This window comes from Panulirus ornatus, chromosome 39 (genome assembly GCF_036320965.1).
Source record: "Panulirus ornatus isolate Po-2019 chromosome 39, ASM3632096v1, whole genome shotgun sequence".
NCBI lineage: Eukaryota > Metazoa > Arthropoda > Malacostraca > Decapoda > Palinuridae > Panulirus > Panulirus ornatus.
Genome location: NC_092262.1, coordinates 1,903,545 through 1,920,607, shown reverse-complemented (window position 1 = coordinate 1,920,607; position 17,063 = coordinate 1,903,545). Strand labels below are relative to the sequence as shown.

The following is a 17,063-nucleotide window of genomic DNA, read 5'->3' as shown; positions in this document are numbered from 1 at the left end:
CTGGAGAATCCAGAGCTTTCACACACCTGTATCATAAAGGAATCCCAAACACCTGGGTGATGAGAAAACACATGTAAATGGCATAGATCCTATACACACCTGGAGGACCTTGTGCTTCTAAACACCTGTAGGGACGATGATCTCCACACCTGGAAGATCTAGGACCCACGCAACAAATAGATCGTCTAAGACCCATTCATGCCTGGAGATCCAGAATCCCAACACATCTAGCGGTTCTAGGGCCTCCATATACCAGAAGTGTCCATGAATCCCACACACTTGGAGGATCCAGAACCTCCCAAACATGGAGGATAAACAACCCCACACACCTGGAGGATCAAGATTACATAAACACATAGAAGGTCCAGGATACATGCCAGGATACATGGAGGACCCCTAAAACACCTATACTTAGCTTATATGTTTTATCTAGGCGAAGATGCACTTGATACGTTGGTGATGATTGGCTAAATGAAACATGTCCAAGTAACATAGCTGTATTTCAAATGTTTATCAGATATCTTGAATAGAATCTTATTTACTCACCTCAATTTCTCCCTCAGATACATGATAAATCAATTAATAATGCTAACGAGTAAAAGGATTATGAAGTAATGTGTTGGTAAGTGTAGACTAGATAACAATAACCTCCCAAGTCAACGGTCCAAGCTTGTTCTCGGATGCACGTTACTTCATTTGTAAATTTTCACATATTCTAACATAAGTTGGGAAAACTGCGCTAAACATATGAAGAAACAAAAAAGATTTGAAAACCAGAATCTACTCAAAAAATAGAATGAATGAAACACTGCTTGTGAAACGTTACGGGAAGGAAAAAAAAAAGAAAATCACCTAAAGGGAACACACTTCCAGTCACTTATCATTAAGGCTAATGCTCCATATCACTCTAAAATATCAAACAAAGTTCCAACAATCGGCTACAAAAAAGTACCAATTAATTCAGTGGTTAGAGGAAACTGATATTGATCACGATCCTTCTATTACAAAAGTTGAACTGCTTGAGATCTACAGCCGTCATAAACAAAATCAAATACACATAATAGATCAAATATGTGAGGAATGGAGATAGACGAAAAACATCAAGCAAAATATTATAGAGACATAAAACGCCTAGTGACCGTGGCTGTTCTTTTTACCTTCCCCGGAACGTTTCACAAAAAGAGTTTCATTAATTCCATGTTTTGAGTACATTCTGCTCTTAGAAAAAAAACTGATAATTACATGCTTCTTAATATGTTTAGTACAATTTGTCCTAATTTACTTTGAAATATACGAAAAGTTACAAATGAAGTAGCTTATATCAGAAAACAAGCATAGATCGTTGACTTGGGTGACTGTGGTTAGTTAATGTAGACTTTCCAAATCATTACTTCATAATTTCTTTATTCGTTAGCATTATCAATTGACAAAACATACATCTGAGGGAGAAATTTGAATTAGTATATAAGTTTCGAGTCATATTGTCCGGTAATTACTTGCAATACAACAATGTTATTCGGACATACTGCGTTTAGCCAATCATCACCAACATGTCATCTGCATCTTCGCCTAAACAAAAAAAAAAAAAAGAAGAATGAGTATAGAGGGTCCCAGTTCCCCATTACCTGAGGATCAAGGAACACCAGACAGCACCAGACACGCAGATGATCTAGACACAGTGCATACCTAGAGATTCTAGGACCTTCACCCCGGCAAGCATGCAACATCCCCACACGCTTGGAGAATAGAGGACACACCACACTTGGGGGATCCAAGACCTCCACAAACGCGTATAATTCAGGTGAACTGGTGGCACCTACTGTTGCTATTCTGTAGTAATAGTGTGTAGCAGGCAATCACTGTCAAGGGAGATACTCCTGCCTTCGTTTCAGTCGGGATAGTGGTGAGGACGCAGTGAACCAGCACTGTGGCGTCTGTTACTTACTTACGATTTCAGTCACAGAAAGCTGTCTTTTTTACCCTTCCCTCAACCACATTTGAGTTGCTGATATTCAGTCCTAATCCTATATCCTCTTCTTGTCATGCACGACACTTAAAGACACATAACTCACACACATATCTATATATCTTTTTTTCTACCTTTCAATATTTCAAACTTTATGGCAGTACAACACACAGATCATTCTGCGGTACCGATTCGGAGCGGCACCACCGAGTGAGAAGGGTTGAGAGGATCTCTGGGACCACTTGCGATCATCATGCGACAGGGATCCACCCCACTTCCACGGCCACAGTTCTTAGGCCTGGCTCTTTTTCTATCTGTTTCTGCAACATTATTGACCACTACCTGTTTACCTCCTACCCTAAACTTTGTTTTCTCTCTCTCAGATATCTAACTGCTAAAGGTCACTCTTCTCTGAGCTAACGGATCTCCAGCTATAATCTGTATCATTATATCCGTTCCAACGGTGGAGATTGATCCGTTGTGGTACAAAATCATCTGTTCCTTGCCTTGTGGCTCTTGAGTCCCTAATTTTGATGTCATTTTGCTCAAAAGTTCTCTACCCTTGATTATCTTGGGTTTCTGTATCATTTATACCTCCAACCCCGACCAATTCGTAAAACTATGCACGAATCCCCGAATATTTTATATCTTCCCAAGAAGGTCTGCTCACTCACACCCATATGCTGATATCCTTTACGCAGGGGAGTTCAGTGTTCACAAAAATGATTGATTAGGCTCTAACTGGAACAATTAGGTAAATACCCTCACCAAGTTCTAGACCGTCAAGACCATTCTTCCAACACACTTGACCTCTTTATTACCTCCGAAACCCATAAGTCGTCATACACGCGTTTCACCCCTTTAGTTTCCTTTAACCAGAATGTTGTTTCTGTTGATTCTAACTAGGCACGACCAACCTCTATATAACCTTTCTCCCAAACGCCAGCTTTGGTCGGGAGGCTGTTGAAACAAATCCTTATATAGCAAAACTGGAATATCAAGTTATGCATAAAAGATGACTGAAAGTTTTTTAAACTTGCCTTAATGACCTAAGACTATAAGATAACGCTGTAAGATAATAAGATAAAAGAAGAAACTGGTTTTTGAGTTTAAGAAAGAGGGTGAAAGGATAAATAAAAAGTAAATGTGACTAAAAGAAATGTTACTAGGGTTAGCACTGGTGAGGGACAGGTTAACTGAGATGTAAGTTTGTAGGAAGTAAACTTGGAGAAAGTAAACTGTTTTACAAACATAGGAATGAATATGGTAACTAATAATAGCATGGGAGCTAGGGAGCGTCACACTATGGGCGAAGATAATGAAAGCATTGAGGAATATGTGGAAAGGTAGATGACTTTCTAGGATGGTGAACATAGGCATATTTGAACCCATAGTGGTCCCGACAATTTTGTATTGGTGCGAGGAATGGCCTTTAGATGGGAAGGTACTGGAGAAGGGAAAATTTTGAAAATCAAATGTTTGAGAACAGTGTGTTTTGTGGAGTGATAATCTAGTAACAAATAAAAGGATAAGAAAGTCGTGAGTTAATGAAAAGAGTATGGTTTAGAGACTTCAAGAATTTGCACTGGATTGGTTTGGGCATCGAGGATATATGTCAAAAGTGGTGGGAGCAAGAACAGAATGTTTTGTGACGAGGGTTAATGTAGTAGAAAACAAAAGGGTAAGAGAGAGTTGTGATATATGAAAAGTAAAATTTAGAGCTGAATAAGGTGCGCTGAACTGGTCTGGGCATTTGGGGACAGTACATGATGACATGATGACAAAGAGGATATATATGACAGCAGTGGTGGGAAGCGGACACCCGTCAATGAAATATCAATTTTGCATAAAACAACCTTATAAAAGATATTAATGAACAATAACTTTGTAAAAGAAATTCAAAACAAAGCAAGGGGAGCGACAACGCAGGGGGGAATAGCGACAACCTAGCTCTGAGAGACGACAACAGCTCCGTACACGTCAGTAGTTGGTGCGCGACTGCGTGTCTGGCTGCTGCACACACACATGACCACTCCTTCTGTATGTCTTTTGCTGGTATTTGTATATCTATAAAGACCTCTCAATGGTGCTGGACTTAGGCGTCATAATCTGAGCTATGCTCCCGTTACTATATGTATTCCTTTTATAATAAACAAAATAAGAAATATAGAAGAATGTTCGTGAGCGGTGTTGAGAGGAGACCATATACTGTTCACCAGCCTTACGTATACAAGGGGTGTGGGGGCGGGTCGTCAACACAGCTCAATAAACAATCAACAGTGGCAGTTAATTGTCAGAAGCCTTTCAAGTGACCAGTTTCAAGGTGAGGCAATGGTGGTCATGAGGGCTGTTCCTTGTACCTCGCTAGTTAGCCCAGAGTTGAACGAGACGGAGCTCAGTAATATACCTTTGTCGTGTGTAATGGCTGGATCATCTCTGCCACGTGAAGCAATCTACAAATCAACAGTTATGGAGTCAGGATTCGTATATGACTACAAATAATTAGATAAATTATCGTTGTTAGATTGGGCAGGTGTCCGCCTGACATGGGGCCCTTGTCTTTCGAGAGGCCGTTCTCAGAAAGTCTGTTTACTGTACACTTATGTTATTGTTAGAGTCACCAGCAGGTCTCCTCGTAGCAGTTATCTACTGTCGTTGTCACACTAGTGAGCTTTTCACATACCTATTGTTTGTTGTCGTGGTTAGATTTTCTAGGTTTACGTCCTACATCTAGAGTGTGGACGGCCCGTTCTCTGATCTTGCCTAACAGGCTATTTCTTGTTTACATATTCGTCAGGTCCTTGCGTGGATCGGGCCGTTATCATACGGCCTCCGTAACACGTAAGCATGTTTTATTATCTCTGAATTTACAGCTGGCAACAGGTAAAGTTCGTTAAACCAGAATCTGTACCGTACGGAAAAGCAAACAAATAACAAGATTTGCAAGATGATAACAGTCGATATTAGCCATCAGCAGGTAAAGTCATCAAGCCGCACCATACATACGTCAGACAGTAACATCAGTTGTATAACAGGATGTATATATGTTGTTGGATTTAAGGGCTATCACCTAAAGGTCATGAAGCCAAAATGTGAACCATAACCACTTACAGCTGGAGTCCGGGAACACCTTTCATATTATGTCTCAAACAGAATAAAGTAGTCAGTTTCAGTTAAGTATTCTGCACTTCAACTGATTGATGCTATGGTAAGGATGAAAAGAATTACAAACAATGAATACTCATTGTAAGGACCACATCAAGGATGAAACATATATAACTAGAAGTGTTAAGGAAACAAAGATAGTGAAATACCTTTACCCGGGATCAGTTGCACCTGTGGCAGTGGACACAGCTTTGTAATGCTTGATCACTTACAACTGATAAACTTTAATACAAAAGTGTTAGGTATTGTCCCTCGGAAGAATGTTTTCCAAATATCTACAGAAGACATATCTGTGTTAAATCGACGCCATTTCTAGGAAATATCTTTACCCGGGACGTGTAGCACCTGTGTGGATGGACACAACTTTGTAATGCATGATCCATTACACGAAATGAACTTCACTAACGAAGACCTATGCAACGGCTCGCTGGAGAACATTCAACAAATCTCTATACCGAGTTTTTATTATAGATACAAGACATTTGTTGAAAGTGAACATAAGATTTATGATAGAAAAGGGACGTAATAGCATATAGTTTGTTACGAAAATGAAGCACTCCTGCCTTAAACTAGTTCTCTTGTGTTATTTTTCTTTTAAATCCCCATAGGAGAAAACGTTCTGTTATTTATGATAATAAAGATTTATGTTTTTATCACCTTTTTGAATTTCTTATGATCTTTACTGATTCTGGCTGACACGCATTGGTTTAAACAACCATTAAAGTTCAACACAATACATAATCCTCATAAACAAATAATCTATCAGAACAACATTATGTTTCATCAGATTCCTTAAGTCTACTGTAACATTTTGAAGTACATAACATATTCACCAGTTTCATCTAGCGCAGCACTCTCTTCACCCCAACATTCTTCTTTTCTGAAATCTCTACAAATCTTCACCTTTCCCTCCACAAGACAATTTTATTATACTTAGTCGCTGTCTTCCGCGTTAGCTCAAGGAAACACACGAAAGAATGGCCCAACCCACCCACATACACATAGATATACATACACGTCCACACACGCACATATACATACCTATACATTTCAACGTATACAAACAAATACATACACAAACATATGCGTATATACCCATGTACATATCCATACCTACTGCCTTTATCCATTCCCATCGCAACTCCGCCATATATGAAAATGACTGCTCAAAATCTTTTTTCACTCCATCCTTCCACCTCCAATTTGGTCTCCCACTTCTCTCATTCCATTTAACTTTGACACATATATCCTCTTTGTCAATCTTTCCTCACTCATTCTCTCCGTGTGACCAAATCATTTTAATACACCTTCTTCTGTTCTCTCAACTATACTCTTTTTATTACCACACATCTCTCTTACCCTTTCATTACATACTCGATCAAACCACCTTACACCACATATTGTCCTCAAACATCTCATTTCCTACACATCCACCCTTCTCCGCAAAACCCTAACTATAGCCCACGCCTCATAACCATAGAACATCGTTGGAACCACTATTCCTTCATACATACTCATTTTTCCTCTTCGAGATAATATTCTTTCCCTCCAACATACACATTCTTCAACGCTCCCGGAACCTTCGCTCTCTCCCCAAACCTATGACTCGCTTCCGCTTCCATCGTTCCATCCGCTATCAAGTCCACTCCCAGATATCTACAACACTTCACTTTCCTCATTTATCTCCATTCAAAGTTACCTTCCAATTAACTTGTCCCTCAACCCCACTGAACTTAATAACCTTGCTCTTATTCACATTTACTCTCAGCTTTTTTCTTTCACACACTTTACCAAACTCAGTCACCAGCTTCAGCAGTTTCTCACCCGAATCAACCGCCAGCGCTGTATCATCAGCGAACAACAACTTACTCGCTTCACAAGCCCTCTCATCCACAACAGACTGCATACTTGCCCCTCTCTCCAAAACTCTTGCATTCACCTCCCTAACTACCCCATCCATAAACAAATTAAACTACCATGGAGACCCCACGCACCTCTTATGCAAACAGACATTCACTAGGAAGCAATCACTTTCCTCTCTTCCTACTTGTACACATGCCTTACATCCTTTGTAAAAACTTTTCACTTCTTCTGGCAAGTTGCCTTCCACAGAGGATCTGTATCCACCCTATCCAATTCCTTCTCCAGATCCATAAATGCTACATACAAGTCCATCTGTATTTCTAAGTATTTCTATAATAATAATAATAATAATAATAATAATAATAATAATAATAATAATAACGAAAAATTATAATAATAATAATGATAATAATAATAACAACAACTTATACTTACATAAGTTGGATTGGATGTGGAACATCTTACTGCAACTGGGGAACTTCTTGGAGAAGGCGCTTTCAGAACGGCTTATCGTGTGAAATGGGACGGTTACGACACCGTACTTAAGGTCGGAAAGACTCTCAGTTTTGCACCTGTGATGTATGAGCTGGAGGCCTATTTTCTGGTAAAAGTCAGTGTAGCCGGAGGAGCCCATCGACTGCTGGCCACCTCTGACGATCCTCCAACTCTTCTCATAACCTTCGTTGGTTCCGACACCCTCGGAGACCTGCTCCTGGATAGAGAACTTTCTTACAAGTACCTAGTCCTCATCGGACTTCAGGTCTGCCTCCATTTCAAAGAGCTACATGCCATTGGTGTCTACCACAATGACCTACACACGGGAAACATCGTGGTCACCATCCCACACGATCTCTCATTCCCGCTCGAGGTCACCTTGATAGATTTTGGCCTTGCCTCATACCATCCATCTGACCTTACTCAATTGCCGGCAGACGACAGGTACCACGTCTTGAAGACTACGAACAGTTGCGCCCTCACTCCCATAACACCAGACTTGGGTGACTTGGGGTACCTCCCTCACGACGTCAAACTCAGCGCAACGCAACAGGAGGCGCCAGAGTCTGTCATCAACGCAGCTCGCCAGGCCGCTCTAGGCCATATTAATGATATAGATGAGATCATTTCTGCATTGACGGAATTCGTCTCAAGTTGTACCACCTCCTCATGACCCAGTCACCACCCGTGGGGGAGTGACAGGGCCATATGGCAGCGCTCGTAAGAGTAGAGAGATGTGGGGGGTTGTCAGGGAGGGACCCCTCTGTACAGTGTGGTGCCTTCAACGTACAGCCCAAAACATGTGACAAGCCTCATCTGAGGACCAGTTTTACCAGGACACTAATAGGGACAATTGGGATATTGTGTATCTCCACCCAAGTGTTCCATGCACTGGAAGAAGGTAGTGTGGGGGGGATGATGAGGACCCGAAGTCGATCCCCTGACCTAGCCTCCAAGTGGCGGGTCTGGTTAACTCTTGAGGACACATTAACTCTCAGAGGCTAACATGGGTCACACAAACACACACACACACACACACACACACACACACACACACACACACACACACACACACACACACACACACACTTGGATTGCTAACATATATCCTTCCTAGGTATCAGAGACAAAATATTATTACTGGAAGATATGCCCAAACATTTATTGACGGAATTAAAACATTTTACAGCAGTCACCTGCATAGTGGTGATGTAGGCAGGCGTGAGAATTATTCTGCTTGTACAGTTTCATTTTATTTATCCCAAGTCACTCTGGCCGAGGCGTGATGATAATCCCTCATAAGACCATTTCTCACGAATCCCTCGCAGACTGATGACTGCAAGTGGATCCACGAAGCGAAATGGAATAATGGCGTTCCAGACGGAGGCGTATATCAAGTTCTCTTCTCATGTTCTGGTACATAAATGCTGGCCTGGAAACACATAAGGAAATTCCTGACCCTACCTGACGGGAGAGACCATCTTAGGTCAGGTGTGAGTGGGGCAGAAGTGACCTGTTTACTGGATTTCCCTGAAATTCGTATTGTCTTCGTCTTATGTTTATTTCCAGTCACTTCAATGGAAACAAATGTTATGTCCAGTAACGTCATATTAAATGGCCGATTGTTCACTTCTACTTCCCAACCTTTGAGAAATATAAAGACAATACAGAAAAATATCTGAAATATTGAAGTGGTGTACCAGCAAAAGAAATCAGCTGCTGCTGTAAGCAACAGTGCCACAATACCACTGTAACCAACAATGCCACAACACCACTCAAACCAACAGTGCCACAACATAACTGTAACCAAAAGTGCCACAACACCACTGTAACCAACAGTGCCACAACATCACTATATCCAAAAGTGCCACAATACCACTGTAACCAAAAGTGCCACAACACCACTGTAACTAATATATTCACACCACCACTATAACCAACAGTGCCACAACTCCACTGTAACTAATAGTGCCACAACATCACTGTAACCAACAGTGCCACAAAACTACTGTAACTAATTGTGCCACAACACCACTGTAACTAACAGTGCCACAAAACCATTGTGGCCAACAGTGACACAACCCCCCTGCAACTAACAGTCCCAAAAAGTCACTGTAACTGAGAGTGCCACAACACCACTGTAACCAACAGTGCCACAACACCACTGTAACCAACAGTGCCACAACAACACTGTAACCAACAGTGCCACAACACCACTGTAACCAACAGTCCCACAACACCACTGTAACTAACAATGCCACAACATTACTGTAACCAACAGTTCCACAACAACAATGTAACTAACAGTGCCACAACACAATTGTAACCAATAGTGCCACAACGCCACTATAACCAATAGTGCCACAACATCACTTTAACCAACAGTGCCACAACACTACTCTAACTAATAGTGCCACAACATCACTGTAACCAATAGTGTCACAACGTCACTGTAACCAAGAGTGCCACAACATCACAGCAAACAACAGTGCCACAACACTACTGTAACCAACAGTGCCACAACATCACTATAACCAACAGTGCTACAACACCACTGTAACCAACAGTGCCACAACACCACTGTAACCAACAGTGGCACAACACCACTGTAACTAACAATACCACAACATTACTGTAACCAACCGTGCCACAACACCACTGTAACTACCAGTGCCACTACACAATTGTAACCAATAGTGCCACAACACCACTATAACCAATAGTGCCACAACATCACTGTAACCCACAGTGCTACAACACTACTCTAACAAATAGTGCCACAACACCACTGTAACCAACAGTGCCACAACATCACTGTAACCAACAGTGCCACAACAACACAGCAACCAACAGTGCCACAACACAACTGTAACCAACATTGCCACAACATCACTGTAACCAACAGTGCCACAACACCACTATAACCAACAGTACAACAACACCACTATAAATAACAGTGCCACAACATCACTGTAACCAACAGTGCCACAACACCACTGCAACTAACAGTGCCACAACACTACTGTAACCAACAGTGCCACAACACTACTACAACCAACAGTGCCACAACTTCACTGTAACCAACAGTGCCTCAACACATCACTGTAACCAACAGTGCCAGAACATCACTGTAACCAACGGTGCCACAACATAAATGTATCCAAGAGTGCCACAACACTACTGTAACTAACAGTACCACATCACTGTAACCAACAGTGCCACAACACCGTTGTAACTAACAGTGCCACAACACCACTGTAACGAACAGTGCCACAACACCACTGTAACCAACAATGCCAACACATCACTGTAACGAACAGTGCCATAACACCACTATAACAAACAGTGCAGCAACACCACTGTAACTATCAGTGCCACAATACTACTGTAACCACCAGTGCCACAACACCACTGTAACCAACAGTGTAAATATATATATATATATATATATATATATATATATATATATATATATATATATATATATATATATATATATATATATATATATATATATATATATATATATATATATATATATATATATATATATCCTTCTCACGTCACCACTACTTGTTATCACCTCCCCATTTACGCCCTTCACTGAAGTTCCCATTTGCTCCCTTGTCTTACGCACCCTATTTACCTCCTTCCAGAACATCTTTTTATTCTCCCTAAAATTTACTGATAGTCTCTCACCCCCAACTCTCATTTGCCCTTTTTTTCACCTCTTGCACCTTTCTCTTGACCTCCTGTCTCTTTCTTTTATACTTCTCCCACTCAATTGCATTTTTTCCCTGCAAAAATCGTCCAAATGCCTCTCTCTTCTCTTTCACTAATACTCTTACTTCTTCATCCTACCACTCACTACCCTTTCTAAACAGCCCACCTCCCACTCTTCTCATGCCACAAGCATCTTTTGCGCAATCCATCACTGATTCCCTAAATACATCCCATTCCTCCCCCACTCCCCTTACTTCCATTGTTCTCACCTTTTTCCATTCTGTACACAGTCTCTCCTGATACTTCTTCACACAGGTCTCCTTCCCAAGCTCACTTACTCTCACCACCTTCTTCACCCCAACATTCACTCTTCTTTTCTGAAAACCCATACTAATCTTCACCTTAGCCTCCACAAGATAATGATCAGACATGAGTATTTTGAAGGTTTGTTGAATGTGTCTGATGACAGAGTGGCAGATATAGGGTGTTTGGGTAGAGGTGGTGTGCAAAGTGAGAGGGTTAGGGAAAATGATTTGGTAAACAGAGAAGAGGTAGTAAAAGCTTTGCGGAAGATGAAAGCCGGCAAGGCAGCAGGTTTGGATGGTATTGCAGTGGAATTTATTAAAAAAGGGGGTGACTGTATTGTTGACTGGTTGGTAAGGTTATTTAATGTATGTATGACTCATGGTGAGGTGCCTGAGGATTGGCGGAATGCGTGCATAGTGCCATTGTACAAAGGCAAAGGGGATAAGAGTGAGTGCTCAAATTACAGAGGTATAAGTTTGTTGAGTATTCCTGGTAAATTATATGGGAGGGTATTGATTGAGAGGGTGAAGGCATGTACAGAGCATCAGATTGGGGAAGAGCAGTGTGGTTTCAGAAGTGGTAGAGGATGTGTGGATCAGGTGTTTGCTTTGAAGAATGTATGTGAGAAATACTTAGAAAAGCAAATGGATTTGTATGTAGCATTTATGGATCTGGAGAAGGCATATGATAGAGTTGATAGAGATGCTCTGTGGAAGGTATTAAGAATATATGGTGTGGGAGGCAAGTTGTTAGAAGCAGTGAAAAGTTTTTATCGAGGATGTAAGGCATGTGTACGTGTAGGAAGAGAGGAAAGTGATTGGTTCTCAGTGAATGTAGGTTTGCGGCAGGGGTGTGTGATGTCTCCATGGTTGTTTAATTTGTTTATGGATGGGGTTGTTAGGGAGGTAAATGCAAGAGTCTTGGAAAGAGGGGCAAGTATGAGGTCTGTTGGGGATGAGACAGCTTGGGAAGTGAGTCAGTTGTTGTTCGCTGATGATACAGCGCTGGTGGCGGATTCATGTGAGAAACTGCAGAAGCTGGTGACGGAGTTTGGTAAAGTGTGTGGAAGAAGAAAGTTAAGAGTAAATGTGAATAAGAGCAAGGTTATTAGGTACAGTAGGGTTGAGGGTCAAGTCAATTGGGAGGTGAGTTTGAATGGAGAAAAACTGGAGGAAGTGAAGTGTTTTAGATATCTGGGAGTGGATCTGTCAGCGGATGGAACCATGGAAGCGGAAGTGGATCATAGGGTGGGGGAGGGGGCGAAAATTTTGGGAGCCTTGAAAAATGTGTGGAAGTCGAGAACATTATCCCGGAAAGCAAAAATGGGTATGTTTGAAGGAATAGTAGTTCCAACAATGTTGTATGGTTGCGAGGCGTGGGCTATGGATAGAGTTGTGCGCAGGAGGATGGATGTGCTGGAAATGAGATGTTTGAGGACAATGTGTGGTGTGAGGTGGTTTGATCGAGTAAGTAACGTAAGGGTAAGAGAGATGTGTGGAAATAAAAAGAGCGTGGTTGAGAGAGCAGAAGAGGGTGTTTTGAAATGGTTTGGGCACATGGAGAGAATGAGTGAGGAAAGATTGACCAAGAGGATATATGTGTCGGAGGTGGAGGGAACGAGGAGAAGAGGGAGACCAAATTGGAGGTGGAAAGATGGAGTGAAAAGGATTTTGTGTGATCGGGGCCTGAACATGCAGGAGGGTGAAAGGAGGGCAAGGAATAGAGTGAATTGGAGCGATGTGGTATACAGGGGTTGACGTGCTGTCAGTGGATTGAATCAAGGCATGTGAAGCGTCCGGGGTAAACCATGGAAAGCTGTGTAGGTATGTATATTTGCGTGTGTGGACGTGTGTATGTACATGTGTATGGGGAGGGTTGGGCCATTTCTTTCGTCTGTTTCCTTGCGCTACCTCGCAAACGCGGGAGACAGCGACAAAGTATAAAAAAAAAAAAAAAAAATATATATATATATATATATATATATATATATATATATATATATATATATATATATATATATATATATATATATATATATATATATATATATATATACATATATATATATATATATATAATTTTTTTTTCTTTGCTTTCTCGCTGTCTCCCGCGTTTGTGAGGTAGCGCAAGGAAACAGACGGAAGAAATGGCCCAACCCACCCCCATACACATGTATATACATACGTCCACACACGCAAATATACATACCTACACAGCTTTCCATGGTTTACCCAAGACGCTTCAAATGCCTTGATTCAATCCACTGACAGCACGTCAACCCCGGTATACCACATCGCTCCAATTCACTCTATTCCTTGCCCTCCTTTCACCCTCCTGCATATTCAGGCCCCGATCACACAAAATCTTTTTCACTCCATCTTTCCACCTCCAATTTGGTCTCCCTCTTCTCCTCGTTCCATCCACCTCCGACACATATATCCTCTTGGTCAATCTTTCCTCACTCATTCTCTCCATGTGCCCAAAGCATTTCAAAACACCCTCTTCTGCTCTCTCAACCACGCTCTTTTTATTTCCACACATCTCTCTTACCCTTACGTTACTTACTCGATCAAACCACCTCACACCACACATTGTCCTCAAACATCTCATTTCCAGCACATCCATCCTCCTGCGCACAACTCTATCCATAGCCCACGCCTCGCAACCATGCAACATTGTTGGAACCACTATTCCTTCAAACATACCCATTTTTGCTTTCCGAGATAATGTTCTCGACTTCCACACATTCTTCAAGGCTCCCAGAATTTTCGCCCCCTCCCCCACCCTATGATCCACTTCCGCTTCCATGGTTCCATCCGCTGCCAGATCCACTCCCAGATATCTAAAACACTTCACTTCCTCCAGTTTTTCTCCATTCAAACTTACCTCCCAATTGACTTGACCCTCAACCCTACTGTACCTAATAACCTTGCTCTTATTCACATTTACTCTTAACTTTCTTGTTTCACACACTTTACCAAACTCAGTCACCAGCTTCTGCAGTTTCTCACATGAATCAGCCACCAGCGCTGTATCATCAGCGAACAGGAACTGACTCACTTCCCAAGCTCTCTCATCCCCAACAGACTTCATACTTGCCCCTCTTTCCAAAACTCTTGCATTCACCTCCCTAACAACCCCATCCATAAACAAATTAAACAACCATGGAGACATCACACACCCCTGCCGTAAACCTACATTCACTGAGAACCAATCACTTTCCTCTCTTCCTACACGTATTCATGCCTTACATCCTCGATAAAAACTTTTCAATGCTTCTAACAACTTGCCTCCCACACCATATATCTTTAATACCTTCCACAGAGCATCTCTATCAACTCTATCATATGCCTTCTCCAGATCCATAAATGCTACATACAAATCCATTTGCTTTTCTAAGTATTTCTCACATACATACATATATATATATATATATATATATATATATATATATATATATATATATATATATATATATATATATATATATATATATATATATATATATATATATATATATATATATATATATATATATATATATATATATATATATTTTTTTTTTTTTTTTTTTTTTTTTTTTCCAAAAGAAGGAACAGAGAATTGGGTCAGGTGAGGGTATTCCCTCAAAGGCCCAGTCCTCTGTTCTTAACGCTACCTCGCTAATGCGGGAAATGGCGAATAGTTTGAAAGAAATATATATATATATATATATATATATATATATATATATATATATATATATATATATATATATATATATATATATATATATATATATATATATATATATATATATATATTATCCCTGGGGATAGGGGAGCAAGAATACTTCCCACGTATTCCCTGCGTGTCGTAGAAGGCGACTAAAAGGGGAGGGAGTGGGGGGCTGGAAATCCTCCCCTCTCGTTTTTTTTTTAGTTTTCCAAAAGAAGGAACAGAGAATTGGGCCAGGTGAGGGTAGTCCCTCATATGCCCAGTCCTCTGTTCTTAACGCTACCTCGCTAATGCGGGAAATGGCGAATAGTTTCAAAGAAGAAGAAAAAAAAAAAAAAATATATATATATATATATATATATATATATATATATATATATATATATATATGGATTTGTATGTAGCATTTATGGATCTGGAGAAGGCATATGATAGAGTTGATAGAGATGCTCTGTGGAAGGTATTAAGAATATATGGTGTGGGAGGCAAGTTGTTAGAAGCAGTGAAAAGTTTTTATCGAGGATGTAAGGCATGTGTACGTGTAGGAAGAGAGGAAAGTGATTGGTTCTCAGTGAATGTAGGTTTGCGGCAGGGGTGTGTGATGTCTCCATGGTTGTTTAATTTGTTTATGGATGGGGTTGTAAAGGAGGTAAATGCAAGAGTCCTGGAAAGAGGGGCAAGTATGAAGTCTGTTGGGGATGAGAGAGCTTGGGAAGTGAGTCAATTGTTGTTCGCTGATGATACAGCGCTGGTGGCTGATTCATGTGAGAAACTGCAGAAGCTGGTGACTGAGTTTGGTAAAGTGTGTGGAAGAAGAAAGTTGAGAGTAAATGTGAATAAGAGCAAGGTTATTAGGTACAGTAGGGGTGAGGGTCAAGTCAAGTGGGAGGTGAGTTTGAATGGAGAAAAACTGGAGGAAGTGAAGTGTTTTAGATATCTGGGAGTGGATCTGTCAGCGGATGGAACCATGGAAGCGGAAGTGGATCATAGGGTGGGGGAGGGGGCGAAAATTTTGGGAGCCTTGAAAAATGTGTGGAAGTCGAGAACAGTATCTCGGAAAGCAAAAATGGGTATGTTTGAGGGAATAGTGGTTCCAACAATGCTGTATGGTTGCGAGGCGTGGGCTATGGATAGAGATGTGCGCAGGAGGATGGATGTGCTGGAAATGAGATGTTTGAGGACAATGTGTGGTGTGAGGTGGTTTGATCGAGTAAGTAACGTAAGGGTAAGAGAGATGTGTGGAAATAAAAAGAGCGTGGTTGAGAGAGCAGAAGAGGGTGTTTTGAAATGGTTTGGGCACATGGAGAGAATGAGTGAGGAGAGATTGACCAAGAGGATATATGTGTCGGAGGTGGAGGGAACGAGGAGAAGAGGGAGACCAAATTGGAGGTGGAAAGATGGAGTGAAAAAGATTTTGTGTGATCGGGGCCTGAACATGCAGGAGGGTGAAAGGAGGGCAAGAAATAGAGTGAATTGGAGTCATGTGGTATACAGGGGTTGACGTGCTGTCAGTGGATTGAAGCAAGGCATGTGAAGCGTCTGGGGTAAACCATGGAAAGCTGTGTAGGTATGTATATTTGCGTGTGTGGACGTGTGTATGTACATGTGTATGGGGGGGGGGGGGTTGGGCCATTTCTTTCGTCTGTTTCCTTGCGCTACCTCGCAAACGCGGGAGACAGCGACAAAGTATAAAAAAAAAAAAAAAAAAAAAAAAAAAAAAAAAAAAAAATATATATATATATATATATATATATATATATATATATATATATATATATATATATATATATATATATATATATATATATATATATATATATTCCTACAA

At 41.0% G+C, this 17,063-nt stretch overlaps 1 protein-coding gene across 3 annotated transcripts in view; it reads left to right on the top strand.

Annotated features, from left to right (window-relative positions):
* Positions 1–17,063, top strand: part of LOC139761026 (uncharacterized) — a 318,517-nt gene that overhangs the window by 243,912 nt on the left and 57,542 nt on the right. The window lies entirely within an intron of this gene.